Consider the following 16202-nt stretch of genomic DNA (forward strand, 5'->3'; position numbering starts at 1 on the left):
CTGGCTGACTGACGTTGGAGGCTACAGGCGCTGGCTCACTGACATCGGAGGCTACAGGCGCTGGCTCACTGACATCGGAGGCTACAGGCGCTGGCTCGCTGACATCGGAGGCTACAGGCGCTGGCTCGCTGACGTCGGAGGCTTCAGGCACTGGCTCAGGGACGACCAAGGCATCAGGCACTGGCTCACTGACTTCTGAGGCGACAGGTACTGGCTCACTGACCTCTGAGGCGACAGGCTCTGGCTGGATGACCGTGGTATGCACTGGCTTGGGTTCGCTGACCATGGCTGACGAGGGCTCTGGCTCGCTGACCGTAGCTGACGAGGGCTCTGGCTCGCAGACCGGGGCAGACGAGGGCTCTGGCTCGCTGACCGTAGCTGACGAGGGCTCTGGCTCGCAGACCGGGGCAGACGAGGGCTCTGGCTCGCTGACCGTAGCTGACGAGGGCTCTGGCTCGCAGACCGGGGCAGGCTCTGGCTCTGGCTCGCTGACCTTAGCTGTCGAGGGCTCTGGCTCGCAGACCGGGGCAGGCGAGGGCTCTGGCTCGCAGACCGGGGCAGGCTCTGGCTCTGGCTCGCAGAACGGGGCAGGCGAGGGCTCTGGCTCGCTGGCCGTGGCAGGCGTGGGCTCTGGCTCGCTGGGCGTGGAAGGTGTGGAGTAGCGAGCAGAAGCTTCTGCCCTCCTCCTCCTCCTTCGGGCTGACGAGGTTGAGCGCGCTGGCGCAGGAGCAGAGGAAGCTGGGCACACCGGCTCTGGAGCGGACCAAGCTGGCAGCGTGGATGTGTTGATTCCCGTGGATAGCACACCCGGAATCGAGAGGGGAGGTTCGTCAGCTGCGAATGTCGACAAGATTAGATCGACGTACTCCCGCCAGGTGTACCCCTCGATTCCGGGCGACTCTTGCCACCGGCGCATAGGCAGGCCGACTCGGTACGTCTCTTTCAGCGCTTCCTCACTCCATCCGCCAATGCTGGTCGCGGCGACAAAAAAGTACGTGTATTCGCGGATCGACAGATCCGCTTGGGCAAGCTCATTGAAAAAAGCCGCTAGATCCATTGTTTGGTTCTGTCGTTCTGTTATGAATGCAGACAGCGAAGGCAGACGAGGAGAGCGGATCTAAGTGCAGCTTTACTTTTATTTAACAAAATCAAAACAATTGAAAAACCCTCAATGGGGAAATAAACATATCACTGAAAACACAGGCAGGGAACACACACACCAGGCTAACAACATTCAACGACAGACAAGGAGAGAACAAGAAGCAGGGCTTAAATACACAGGGAGTGATGACTAAATGGGACACAGGTGAGAACAATGAACAAAATGGCAGTGATGATGACAGGTGGATACTGGGAAGTGTAGTTCTTTTACAAAATGGCAGTGAGACACAGGGCAGACAACAGAGGAACGTGACAGTATGAATGTGGCATCCAACTGTTCCAAGACTTCAGGATTTTGCTGGTGTACCAAAGCTCTTAGTTCGGGCAATGTAGGAGTCAAGAGACAGCAAAGCAGGTCCAAAGTCAGTCTTTTCATTTTCAGCTTCATACACACAATCGACGGTAACCATCGGAACAAAATAAGTTATTAACAAAGAAACCACTCATGGATGTTCGTGCTTGTAGGTATTCTATTTAGTCTCCCTGAAGGAGAGCTTGCGACCAAATAATAGCACTGGCCGTTCCTCCCCTCCGACCTCCTGCGAGAGCACTGCACCCAGCCCCCTTTCAGATGCATCAGTCTGCAAAATCAAGGGGAGAGAGAAATCAGGTGCATTTAAAAGCAGCCCCCCACACAGTGCAGACTTTACCTTAAGGAAGGCCTGTTGGCATGACTCTGTCCACTGGACCGGATCGGGAGCACCCTTTTTAGTAAGGTCAGTCAGCCGGCTGGTGACATCAGAATAACCGGTCACAAACCTTCGGTAGTAGCCAGCCCCAAAAACTACCTTACCCCCTTTTTGGTCTTGGGCGTCGGACAGGCTGCGATCGCTGTGGTTTTGTCAACCTGTGGACTCACCTGCCCACGACCCAAGTGGAACCCCAGATACCTAACGAGTGGAACCCGCCCAATTGCACACTTCTTTGGGTTGGCCATGAGTCCTGCCTGTCTCAGCACTCACAGGACCGCCCTCAGATATTGCATATGCCGCTGCCAATCATTACTGTAAATGATGATGTCATCGAGATATGCGATGGCATATGCCGTGTGCGGTTTGAGGACCTTGTCGATAAGGCGCTGAAACTTGGCTGGGGCTATGCACAAACCGAACGGAAGACTCACGAATTGGTGTAATCGGAATAGTGTGGAAAAAGCAATTTTTTCTCGGGACTTTGGCGTTAAAGGGATCTGCCAATAACCCTTTGCTAAGCCCAGCGTAGAGTAAAATTGAGCCGTGCCCAACCGATCGAGTAACTCGTCAATTCGCGGCATTGGATAAGCAATTTTAAGTCACCTTCCGCCATCACTACAATGAGAGACAGATGTTAGAGATAATTATGAACCAGGTGACGAGCCTTACCGCCCTCTCTCCCTCAGACCACCACATGACCACGCCCTACCATGCCACAGCTGGTTATTTGGAGGGGCGTGTCTTGTAGTAGTCTTGCAGGATGCAGACAGAGCCCTCTCATTGGTCCGGCACACCCCAGTGCTAGCATGAGATGTGACGCAAAGTTAAGACGTCCATCTGACGCATATCCACATAGACCAGCGATTAGAAAATATGTAGAACATCAGGGTATTCGCATTAAAAATCCCCTTAAAACCCCTCTGATGAATGAATTTGGCCTAATTAATCATAAAGGGAAAAATGTATTCTTTGTACTTCAAAACAGTTATGTAATGATATAGCCTACAATTTATGTTGACCAAAATTATGTATTTTGAGAGTTACACTGTCCACTGTAGTGGACACAATGCATTACGGTTGTAATGTAATGTAAATCAATAGCAAGTTGTAGTAAGCCCTTTTAAACAGAGGGGTTTTTTTCACTGTTGCCTTTGATTAACTCACTGTTTCACTTACTGATATTGCTCAAAAAGATGAAATTAGCTGTTTACAAGCAAACACTAAGTGGCAGCACTTTTTATACACTTAAGAAAAAAGGTGGCCGCTTTGTTCAAACTGAGCCAAAAATGCACAAAAAAAGTGCAGTTTATGGGGTTGAAACAAATAAAGGGCTAAAGGGCTATCTCAAAATCAAAAGTAAATAGTTAAATATTAAACGATAAAACTATTAAACCATTGCATTAATTATTAAATCACTAAATAAATCAACAAATGTGTCACATGAATTTACTTTTACTAGCTTTGCACACATTTGAGTTCATAATCATTTTGGATTTTCTTTGTGTATCTTTGGCTTTATTCTTTTCATTTTCACTTTCATAGTATCACACGTCACTCAACACAGTTGGCCATCACCTTTCAAAATCGATTTCTATACCCTATCTTGAAACTCTAATTTATTAAAGGTAATTATTTTATTTATTTATTTTTTCATTAAAAAAGATGAGCTCCTAAAGATATGAATTGTAATTTTGCAATATATGTAAGAAATCATGAGCACCCAATAAAATGAAGACTCCATTCATATGGGAGAGGTTCCGCATGTGGGGGCTGCTATGTTAGAATCACATGACCAGCCGAATACTACTCGCTTAATCTCAGTAACCATCCTATTATTTGACACTTTCACTCATTGATTAAAGTAATCATTGCTGACTGCGAATACTGAATTTCTACAATGTCATCTGAAACTGAAAACTATTTAAATGATGTTGCATCCAAGCCACTAGGTGTCAGTGTAAGTCCAAGATGACACAAAGACAAAAGTTACTGAGTGCACCTTTGCTTCTGCTTACTCTTTGCTTCTCCTTATACAAGTGGAGTGTCCTTATACACTGTGTTTTTCTGCACAGTGAAGATACGCCATGGGTGAAGTACATAGCGTCCTTGTCCATCTTTAAAGCAGTTACAAAGTTATCAATAACATTAATCCATTGATTAGACAAATACATTTGTGACCAAATTTTTTAATCATCCAACATATCACTGTAGTGTACTATGAGGCATTAACTATATAGGTAATAGTGAATGAATATGGAGTCGTGTGGCGCCAGCCGGGGGTCAGACACATGAACAACGAGCTCTGGGCACTTTGCTAGTTTTTAAATATTTTTGTATCATAAACCAGTGAGATTCGATACACCCTGCTACATAACTGTTCTAAGAAGACAACATGTCATAGAATTCAAAATCCTTGGGCTTTGGAGATATTAAAAGACACTTACATGCTCAAGCTGATACCTCAGAGCAGATCAGGGACTCGGCTTGGACGGTGCGGCGGAAAAAATGTATGTAATGCTGACGAAAGTAGCAGACCTGGAAGATCTTGCTGTAATACGTCAATTGATTATGGCAATGGAGGCGGTTGGTTACAAGAATCAGGGACGTCGAGAGATGGATTGATAATTTGGAGTCATCGGAGAGGGAATTAGCTGCTAATCCGCTAGTGGCCAAGATAGATTTAGAACACGTTTGAGAAAAACTGGAGGATTTGGGAATTGTAATCAGCGTAACAATGTTGGAATTATTGGAATTCCTGCGCACGAGGCAGGTCAAGATATGGTGAAGTTCCTAGACGAGCTCTTTCCTAGTCTGCTTGACATAACAGGCCATAAACTGGAAATCAAGTGAGCTCACTGGGTCCCGTATCAGAGATCAGCTGAAGGAGACAGGCCCGATCAATCCTGGTCAAATATCTGAGATCATCTAATAAAGATCTTGCGTTGCATGAGGCGAGGAGTAAAGGAAGGCTTTCTTGGAAGAACCACAACATTTTATTGTTCCCAGACTTTGCGAATTCGTGATTGATTCAAGGAATGCAAGAAACTTTTACATCAACTGAAGAACTCTTTTGCACTGATAATAACCAAGCTGAGAATATATACAAAGTATGGCTGCAAAATCTTTACATGCCCACAGCAAGCATTGACTTTCATAGAGACAATGGGGTGAGTAAGCCATTTGGTGTTTCTCATGTGGCCCCTGAGTGAGCTCATCTCGCTGTACATACACTTGACTGTCTGAGGAAGCTGGGCGACATTTACTTTATTTTTGTAATGGTTCAGCCTAGAGGCTGGAGTTTGTTTTGTATAGTAACACTCCTTTAAGAAACTCTTGCATCAACGGAGGATCGCTTTTGCACTGATGTTTCCGGCTAAATTGAGAATAGATACAAAGGATGGCTGCAAAATGTTTACATGCCCACAGCAAGCAATGTTTTTCATAAAATCAAAGGACTGAGGAAGTCATGGTGTTTTCCTTATGGCCTCCAAGTGAGCTTGTCTCGCTGAACATACACTTGACCGTCTGAGGAAACTGGGTGCCTTCTTTGTTTCTTTTTGTGCTGATTCCACCAAGCTGCTGGAGTTTGTTTTGTGGAATAACACTCCTTCGGGTCAGTTGTGGATGAATCTGCTCGTTCTTTGTGCTTATGCCTCCTATTGGCAGGAGTTTGTTTTGTGGACTATTTTTTGCAGGACATTGGAAGGATTAAGACAGCCGGTTCACTCATCAATCATTTGACTGTCCGAGAAAACTGAACAGATTAATTTTTGTGCTGGATCCACTAGTGTCTGGAGTTTGTTTTGTGGAGGATCACACCTTCGATACAGTTTTCTGGATGAATCTACATGTTCTTTGTTTTTATTCTGCCTATTGGCTGGAGTGTGTTTTATAGATAATTTTCTGTTATATTATTCTGCCTCACAAAATTTGTATAGAAGCACCGGACTTGAGTAATGCGAAGACAAAGTTGTCATGGGGGCTGTCATAGGCATACATGGACTGTTTGAATTTGGAGGGAAATTTTGGCTAACCAATTAAGTAAAGTTATGATATCTCTTATACATATAGATCAGGTGGGGTTTATTCAGGGCCGCAGCTCTTCTGACAACATTAGGTGTCTCATCAATATTATGTGGTCAGTGGTGGATGATCAGACGGTCGCTGCCATCTCACTTGATGCTGAAAAGGCATTTGATATAGTAGAATGAGATTATCTTTTTAAGATTTTGGAAATATACGGGTTTGGGAATAATTTTATTGGATGGATTAAGTTACTTTATAGACATCCGGTAGTGGCGGTACAAACAAATGGATTAATTTCAGATTATTTTACTCTGGATAGGGGCACCCAGCAGGGTTGCCCTCTTTCCCCATTATTGTTCTGTCTTGCCCTGGAATCTTTGGCTGGGTCTGGGTTATAGTGGGGGTTCAATGTTAAATATGATTAATTCATTATATATATGCTGTGTTTTTTTTCTTTGTGTTTATGCATCAATAAAAATGTTAATTGAAAAAAGAAATAGTGAATGAGTATGTCAGACAGTATACTTTCTTACTCTGTACAAGTCAGTCACTGCAAGCGAGTGACACAAAAAAAACTACATCGCACTCATTAAAGTCAGCGAAGATCTCTAGTGTACACTGAAAGCTCTGTACAGCATCAGGCTCTTGCGATGCTCACAACTTATAGTGATAGCAATCTAGTTGTGTTGCGATATGGTGGTCGTTTGTAGTAAAGATTGATTATAAAAGTGCTATTACAGCATTACTTTGTGAGTTTACTTATTGAATGAATGTATGTATTAACATCATTCAATCTTTGCAAGAAAGATTTTCTCCACAGTGAATTTCAAAAACAGTGGCAAGACGGAGTATAATGAGGAACTCTGCACTCTACAAATGTTGTACTTGTGTGTTGTGTGCATATGTGATAACATATGAATCACAAAGCGATGACATCCCTACTTTTCTTATACTTTTTACATGAAATTGCAAGTTACTGACAACATTATCAGTATTAGACTTTTCACGAAACATATATACAGTTCAAAGCATGTATTTCTTTCAGAGGCTCATGAGGTGAGGGATACACTAAAATAGCTCCTGGATTCAATAGAACGAAACAGACTGTTTCCAGAAGTAAAAATACCTTTCATTTTCATAGTAATGGATTCTTTTTTTCAGGCAAATACATTTTTTACAATAACTGGTATATGAAGCCATCAGTCCATGTTAATTATAAAAAATTTATTAAAAAAAAAGCTTAGTGACAGAATTCTTGGTAAATAACTTCACTACCCATTATCCTGAAGAGAAACAATTCACCAATCAGAGAAACAGGCCCAAACAAGATCTGCAGCGGCTGCTCATTTAAACTTTGAATTATGCAATTGAGTCAGTCTCTCTACACTCTCAAACTACTTATACTGTACACCCATGAACCAAAACATTATGACCACTCACAGGTGAAAATAATTAAATTGATCATCTCCTAACCAGGCCACATGTCAAGGTCTGGTTAGATTAGATGGTAAGCGAACAATCAGTTCTCGTAGTCAATGTGTTGAATGCAGGAGAAATGGGCAGGAGTAAAGACCTGAGTGACTTTGACAAGAGCCAAATTTTTACGGCCAGACGTCTGGGTCAGAGCATCTCTGAAATGGCAAGACTTGTGGGGTGCTCCTGGTCAGCAGTGATGAGTACCTAACGAGAGTGGTCAGAGGAGGGACAAACCACAATCTGCCTACATGATGTTGGGCGCCGAAGGATCATCAATGCATGATGGCAATGAAGGCTATACCGTCTCATCCGAAACGACAGAAGGTTTACTGTGGCACAACTCACAGAAAATGTTAATGATGGTTACGAGAGGAATGAGTCACAACACAAAACGGTCAGAGTGCCCATGATGACCCCTGTCCACCGTTGAAAGTACCTACAATGGGCACGGTCGGAACTGGAAATTTGAGCAGTGGAAAATGGTTGCCTGGTCCGATTCATCACGTTTTCTTTTACATCACATGGATGGCCTTGTACATGTGCACCGTTTACCTGGAAAGTGATGGATCCAGGATGCGCTGTGAGAAGACAACAAGTCAGTGGAGTGAGTGAGATGCTCTGGGCAATGTTTTGCTGGGAAACCCTGGGTCCAGCCATTCATGTGGACATCAATTTGACACTTGCCATCTACCTAAACATAGTTGCAGATCAGGTACACCCCTTCATGGCAATGGTATTTCCTGATGGTAGTGGCCTCTTTCAGCAGGATAATGCACCCTGCCACACTGCATACATTTTTTGGGAATGGTTTGCAGTACATGACAAAGAGTTCAAGGTGTTGCCCTGGCCTCCAAATTCACCAGATTTCAATCCGATTGAGCATCTGTGGGATGTGCTGGACCAACAAGTCCGATCCATGGCGGCTCCACCTCACAACCACAGGACACTTTCAGAGGTCTTGTAGAGTCCATGCCTCGGCAATGTTTTGGCAGTACATGGAGGACCAACAGCATATTAGGCAGGTGGTCAAAATTATTTGACTCAGTGTATTTGTGAATATATGAATATTTTGCTATAAAATTTAAATGTATTGTTTCTATACTTATAATCAACTACTTTAAATAAGTATTTTTTCCCCATTATTTTTCATTTGATTGCATTATTTGCAATGCTTCATGGGATTGTAGTTCATTCACTCATTAAATGTGTTTAATACACAGTCTTGCCCCTTTTACTGCTGGTCCTACTTTACAAATATTTTTTGTTTCAAATTAAAGTTTGTAATGTTGTAACACTCCCCAAAATCTTTAAGTGGAGTTTACACTAATTATGGGATCTACCGTACCGTTTCTAAAGATAGGTAATGGAGTGGAGAAAATAAATATCAACACTGATGAAAAATCAATAAACCCAAATGTATTAACAAACCAATAATATTTACAACAATAACAAGCAAGGTGTATATACATGTAAAAGTGAAGTCCAGAGTGCACAGAGTTATATACAGTGATCAGATCATCCTCACCGGGAATTTTGATAGTCCGTGAGCACGACCAAGTGATGAAGTGGTGATTGACCAATGTCCTCTGATAAAAAAAGTAATCCTGGCTGGGAGCCAAACGAAAATACTCCCAAAGAGGAACGGCGTCTCAGCGTTTCCAGGTCAGTCACCAGTGTAATCCGAGGTATGCGTGAAGTTTTGTAAATGAGCGTACTCGCAAATGAGCCCCGAAAACCGGCATAGCGGTTCCTTCAATAGAAAGTCAACGATACTTCCTGTTTACGTGGCAGGAAAGAACGTGACACGAAACCACGCGAAGTTCTCGCGTGAACAGAAATCGGGATCAATATTGCATTGATGTAAAGTGGTGGGAGTGGTGGTGGTGTAGTGGTCTAAGCACATAACTGGTAATCTGGTAATCAGAAGGATGCTGGTTCGAGCCCCACAGCCACCACCATTGTGTCCTTGAGCAAGGCACTTAACTCCAGGTTGCTCCAGGGGAATTGTCCCTGTAATAAGGGCTCTGTAAGTTGCTTTGGATAAAAGCATCTGCCAAATGCATAAATCAATACACAACAGCTAAGGGAATGACAGATAACAGGGGAAAGCAATATAACTTATAGGCAATAATGACAAACATAATTAGTTTAATGTCATAAACCTTATATATAAAACATCCCCTTATGTGGCCACGCTACATAGATCCCCCCCCCCCCAGCCATCGGCATAGGAGGAGATCGTCCGTACCAGCGTTTTAGGTTCACCACATTTAAAATTTCTGTTTTACATGGGTCTCCCCAACGAACGGTGTAATTTGTTGGCCCCATTTGTTTTATTACTTCCGCTGGACCCTCCCACTTGGGCGCTAGCTTAGCAGAGTATTTATTCGAGGAAGACGAGAGAGGGTGAGTTTTAACCCAGACTAGATCACCCGGCTGGAACTGCGCATCTTTCCGTCGGGCATTATAGTATCTAGCTTGTCTAGATTGTTGCACCCCTACTCGGTGCTTTACCTCCTCTGCCATGATGTTCTGTCTTTCAATTATATTATAGGCTGTTTGGTCAGGAGTGGGGTTTTTGAGAATCAACCTCTCTAGTGGACCGTGAAGCTGTCTGCCCAGCATTAATTCAGCCGGAGTTCTCCCTGTTGTTTCTTGGTGTGCCGTGTTGATAGCAAACCTCAGCTCAGGTAACCACTGGTCCCATGTTTGATGGTATTATCCCACATATGACGCAATCATAGTTTGTACTGTCCTGTTTATTCTTTCTGTGAGGTTAGTTTGAGGATGATAACTGGTAGTGAGTTTCTGTATGCTTCCCCAGGACCTGCATAGCTCGGACAGTACGTTAGAAGTGAATTGTGCTCCCCGGTCAGAAATGATGTATTTTGGAACCCCCCATCGGGTAAAGATCTCTTCCCTGAGAATTTTGACAATCTTAGGGGTCTTACTATCTCGAAGGGGGAACAACTCTACCCATTTGGTGTAATAATCAACAACCACCAGTAAGTAAGTGTTTTGTTTCTTACTGGTTGGGAAAGGTCCCATAAAATCCATCCCCAAGGTGTGAACTGGTTCTGTCACTTGCGTCTGTTGTAAGAATCCACTTGGTTTTGTATTTTCGTGTTTATATTTTTGACATGTTTCACATCCTTTGACGTACTGCCAGACATCCTAACGGACAGTTGGCCACCACGCCACCTCCAAGAGCCTCAGTAATGTTTTCAGCCGTCCCAGATGTCCTCCCAGCGGGTTATCGTGTACGTAATGCAAGAAACCAGGAATTAACGCCTGAGGAACAACCAGTTGGAATTTACTTCCATTGTTTTTGACAGGAACCCGGCGATATAACACCCCCTGGTGGACCTCAAAGGTAATTTGGTTTTCTTGAACCTTTCTGGTTTTTTGGGCCAGTTGGAGGAGAGACACCGTATTGTCATGTCTTTGTGCTTGTGAGATTTCCTCTAACGTGTGGGGTATGTCAGAGGCACATTTTGATTTTACTAAGGCTAGACAGGGCACACTTTCACTTTCAGGGGATTCACAGACTCGTGACAAGGCATCTGGACCCAAGTTCAGACATCCTCTTCTGTGATGTACTTGGAAGATGAATTGCTGTAACCTAAGAGTCCACCGGGTCAGCCGAGAGGAGGTTTTAGGGCTATTGAAGGCCCAAGTTAAGGCAGCATGGTCACTGTAAATGTCGAACTGTCTTCCTTCCAGGTAATGCTTCCACTTTTCCACTGCCCAGACTACAGCTAGACACTCTTTTTCAGCCGTTGAATAATTCACTCCGGGTCCACGCAATGTTCGTGATGCGTAAGCTATTACCCGTTCCCCCTCAGGAGTTTGCTGGGTAATAATGGCTCCTAAGCCCACATCACTGGCATCTGTATGAACCTGGAAAGGTTGATTGAGGTCAGGTTGCATCAATACTGGGGGGTTTTGTAACAGTTGTTTAATAGTCTCCAAGCTGTATTGGCACTCAGGAGTCCAATCCCACTTAACTCCTTTCTTTTTCAGGTTGTTTAATGGAGCTGTGATGTCGGCAAAATGGGGAATGAACTTGTGGTACCACCCGGCTAATCCCAAGAAGCGTTGGAGGGCTTTAATGTCTTTGGGAGGAGGATATTCAGCTACCGCTCTGGTCTTTTCAAGGTCGTCCTCCACTCCTTTCTCTGAGACTATATGTCCAAGAAACTTCAGCTGCTTCTTAAAGAAGTGACACTTCTTCATGTTCAGAGTAAGCGAAGCTTGGTTTAGTCTTTGCAGAATGGTGTTCAGGTGTTGTACATGTTGTGGTAAAGACCTTGAATAGACTATGATGTCGTCAATATAAACAAAACAAAACTTTCCTCTCAACTCTGCTAGGACCTTCTCCATCAGCCTCTGGAAGGTGGCAGCGGCATTCCGTAATCCATATGGCATGGAGCGGAACTGGAATAGACCTTGGGAGGTGATGAAGGCTGTTTTGGCTTTACTACCTTCCTCCATTTCAACCTGCCAGTACCCTGACTGCAAATCCAATGTGCTGAACCAGGAGGCCTTCCATGGATTCTAAGATGTCATGAATAATTGGCATTGGATAAGCGTCAGGTACGGTCTTACTATTCAGCCTCCTATAGTCTACACAGAACCTGTAGGAACCATCAGGTTTGGGGACCAGGACAACAGGTGATGACCACGGAGAGAAAGAAGGCTCGATGATATGGTCTCGTAGCATTTGTTCCACTTGCTCATCAATCATCTTCATCTTAAAAGGTGAGACTCTATAAGCTCTGGATCTCATGGGCATTTCGTCGGACAGTGTAACTTTGTGCTGTTCCACAGATGTTTTTCCCAAGACTTGAGAGGTGGTACGAGGCCAATTTTCCATCAGCTTTTTCAATTCTTCCTGATTGTCGGAGTCCCATCTGGGAACAACTTGTGTGTGTAAGTAAGGAATGGATGAAGTCCAGGTTGGAGGTAAGGCATAATATAGACTCACCGCAGCGGTCCTGCCTAGGTTTTCTCCCATCAGATGTGAAGACAGTACAGGATTAAGAAGTCCAGTTAGAAATGGATAATAAATATATCCTTTGCCCATTTTCAGTCCATATCTCCAGTGTCCCACGTCCACTATGGCTTCAGTGGCTCTCAGGAAGTCCAGACCAGCTATAAGGGGAAAGGCCAGGTGAGCATCCTTCATAACATAGGTGTCCAACCTGCATATCTTGTCATGCCACTCATAACAGACTGTCTTCCTGTTGATCGCCTGGTGCATTTTTCCATCAGCCATAATGAACTGTTGAAGAGGGCCTGGAGTGTCAGGTTTTGTTTCCCCTCCTAATTGTCTCCACAGGCTTTCCTGAATAAGGGTGTATGTGCTCCCTGTATCCAGCACCGCCTTCACCTCTTGTCCTTTTATAGTTATTGGCACTACTAGAAGAGATGTCATGGGGGGGTTGAGCAATGGATACTCCTGCTAGATTTTTAGAGGTATGGCGTACAGGTGGTCTTTTATTTGTTGTCTCTTTGCTGTTCAATTTTCCCACTTTCTGCCAGTAATCTTTTGCTCCCATCCAGTCCTTCTCCACCATAGATCCCACCTTCACCAGCTGTTCCACTGATTTCACCATCCCTCTCAGACAGCCCGCAACCCTTGGGTTGATGTTATTAAGAATACGGCTCACCATCTCCTCTTCTGTGATGGCCGGCTTCCATTTGAGGCAGAGGGCTTGGTAATCATAGGCGAAATCTCTCAAACGCTGATTGGGTTGCTGCACCAGTGACCTCAACTTGTCTTCCACTTCAGTGAGGTAATCCTCTGGAAGAAAAGCAGACATGAAAGCATCTTTGAAGGATTGCCAATCTGTTACCTTGTTCTTTTCTGCCTTCCACCAGCTTAAAGCGGGTCCTTTGAGCACTGTGCTCAGGGTGCCAACGAGCTCCACACTAGGCAGGGGTCTAATGGCCAGATCATTTTCTACCTGTTCGATGAAATGTAGTACATCTGCTGTCTCACCAGATTCACCGAAGGAAGGAAATTCCAGACGGATAGGGGGTTTCCCACAGAAAGATGACATACTGGGCATACATGTAGGGTGAGCCAGGTTCGATAATTGTGCTCCAGCAGTGACGTCATAGGTAGCGTTGCCTCTGTTAACAGGGGGGGACTTTAAGTCTTGTAGCTGGTACGGGAGTATTTAAGACATTAGCTGTAGATGGGGAAGAGGCAGGATAAAAAGGCTGTATTTGAGAACGAGATGGAGTACTGGTGAATCTCAATTTCTTCATTTGATTTTCCCATCTCTCATCTCTCCATAGGAAACAGTCAACCACCGCTCTCTCCAACTTTTCTACAGACCTCTGGAAATGATCTAAGTCTGCTAAGCCAGCGTCCACTGCCTCCCGGAAACTAGTTTCCCTATTAAGGGAACTATCTACAGACTGTTTTAATTCCTGTTCATTATGTTGTATTTTTGCGTTAAGATCCAATAAATCCACCTTAAGTTTATCAATCTCCATTTGCATTTTTTGTACAACATTTACATTCAGTACTTCTCTTTCATCATCATCATCAGCATCATCAGAATTATACATTGAACTCAGTATAGATGCTATTTCATCTGTCGGGTTACGTCTGGTAACAAACGGGCCCGCAGTGAAATCAGCAGCCTGAGTTTCATCATAGTTATAACTTAACTCATTTACATCATTCTCAATTTCATCAGTATTTAGATTAGTTTTTCCACCATTTGCCTGTGTCATTTCGGCCATATTTATGAACACAAAAAAACACTATAACAAAAAAGAAACGGCACATAGTTCCCCGTACGGGCCACCACTATGTGGTGTCACCTGTAACACTCCCCAAAATCTTTAAGTGGAGTTTACACTAATTATGGGATCTACCGTACCGTTTCTAAAGATAGGCAATGGAGTGGAGAAAATAAATATCAACACTGATGAAAAATCAATAAACCCAAGTGTATTAACAAACCAATAATATTTACAACAATAACAAGCAAGGTGTATATACATGTAAAAGTGAAGTCCAGAGTGCACAGAGTTATATACAGTGATCAGATCAGCCTCACCGGGAATTTTGATAGTCCGTGAGCACGACCAAGTGATGAAGTGATGAAGTGATGATTGACCAATGTCCTCTGATAAAAAAGTAATCCTGGCTGCGAGCCAAACGAAAATACTCCCAAAGAGGAACGGCATCTCAGCGCTTCCATGTCAGTCACCAGTGTAATCCGAGGTATGCGTGAAGTTTTGTAAATGAACGTACTCGCAAATGAGCCCCGAAAACCGGCATAGCGGTTCCTTCAATAGAAAGTCAACGATACTTCCTGTTTACCTGCAGGAAAGAACGTGACACGAAACCACGCGAAGTTCTCGCGTGAACAGAAATCGGGATCAATACACAACAGCTGAGAGAATGACAGATAACAGGGGAAAGCAATATAACTTATAGGCAATAATGACAAACATAATTAGTTTAATGTCATAAACCTTATATATAAAACATCCCCTTATGTGGCCACACTACAATGTTGTGATTCATAACAAACTTTGCCAAAAGCTAATGGTAAATTAAAAATGGATGCCAAGTAATAATACCCTGTCTACAGAGGACGTGAGCAGTGCGTAGCATCATGCCACGTCAAAAGCAATAAGACCCCTTATAATCATTGATGCTGTCTACACTGGAAGCATCTGTGTGATTTTTATTGTGTTCATGTCTTATATTTGGAAGTCTAGTTCCAGTTCTATAGTCAAGTGTTTTATGTCATGTGTTTGCTGGTCATGAGATATCCGGTTTCCCTCCATATTCATGTGTCTTGTTTTCATTGGATTATTGTCTTGTTAACACGTTATCAGTTCTAGTTTGTCATTGGTTTAAGTTTATTAGTTTTTTATTAGTTATAGTTTATTAGTTATCTTGTTTATAGTTCTGTCTGTTCATTGGTTGTCTTGTTTACCCTTGTCCATGTATTTAAACCCTCATGTTTGCCATGGTCCTTTGTCATATATTGTTAATGTAACATTGTTTGGAAGTCAAGTCAATGTTTCTGTTCACGGTTTTTGGATTTCACGCTTATAAATAAACTGCACTTGGGTCCTTCACGTCATCTTCATCTGCCTGTCATTGCCAGCACAGTTACAGTATGTTGCTGCCCAAAATGGAATTGGACACCCCTTTACTGTCACGCAACACTACGTGCAGCAACAGACTGTAACTGAAGATGATGTGAAGGACCCAAGTGCAGTTTATTTATAAGCGTGAAATCCAAAAACCATGAACAGAAACATTGTACCAGCAATGTAAACTGAAAACTGAATGTAAACTGAAAACAAAAAATACTGGTACTACTACAGCCAACAACACAAACCATTTACAACATTCGTGATGATGCGTCCAGTTAGGGTTGCCACCTGTCCTGTAAAATACGGGATCGTCCAGTATTTAAAGATAAAATTATGCGTTCTGTATGCGATTTGTCCCATATTTAAGCTGGTCAGATGGCGTAACAGTGAAATTGTTCCAGATCGCCAATTTAACATTGAACATTTAACATAATTTAAGTGTTCCTTATTTTAAAAATTTAAAATGGGCAATCCTACATCCAGTGTAGACAGCCTCAAGTCACCTCGTTGCGCCAACGGAGACAGGGTGTTAAGCTGCGTTCACACTGCCAGCTACTTTGTCGTTGCATGTCGCCAGTGGGTGGAGGTTAGGTCGCTAGTGGTGTGTATGGAGAGTCTAAACAGCACTGTTTCTTTACAATTAATATTATTATTAAAATATTAGAATCACGTGAGCTCTACCATCTTCTCTCATATTGGCTGTCGCTCCCG

Source organism: Xyrauchen texanus, chromosome 28 (genome assembly GCF_025860055.1).
Source record: "Xyrauchen texanus isolate HMW12.3.18 chromosome 28, RBS_HiC_50CHRs, whole genome shotgun sequence".
Lineage (NCBI taxonomy): Eukaryota > Metazoa > Chordata > Actinopteri > Cypriniformes > Catostomidae > Xyrauchen > Xyrauchen texanus.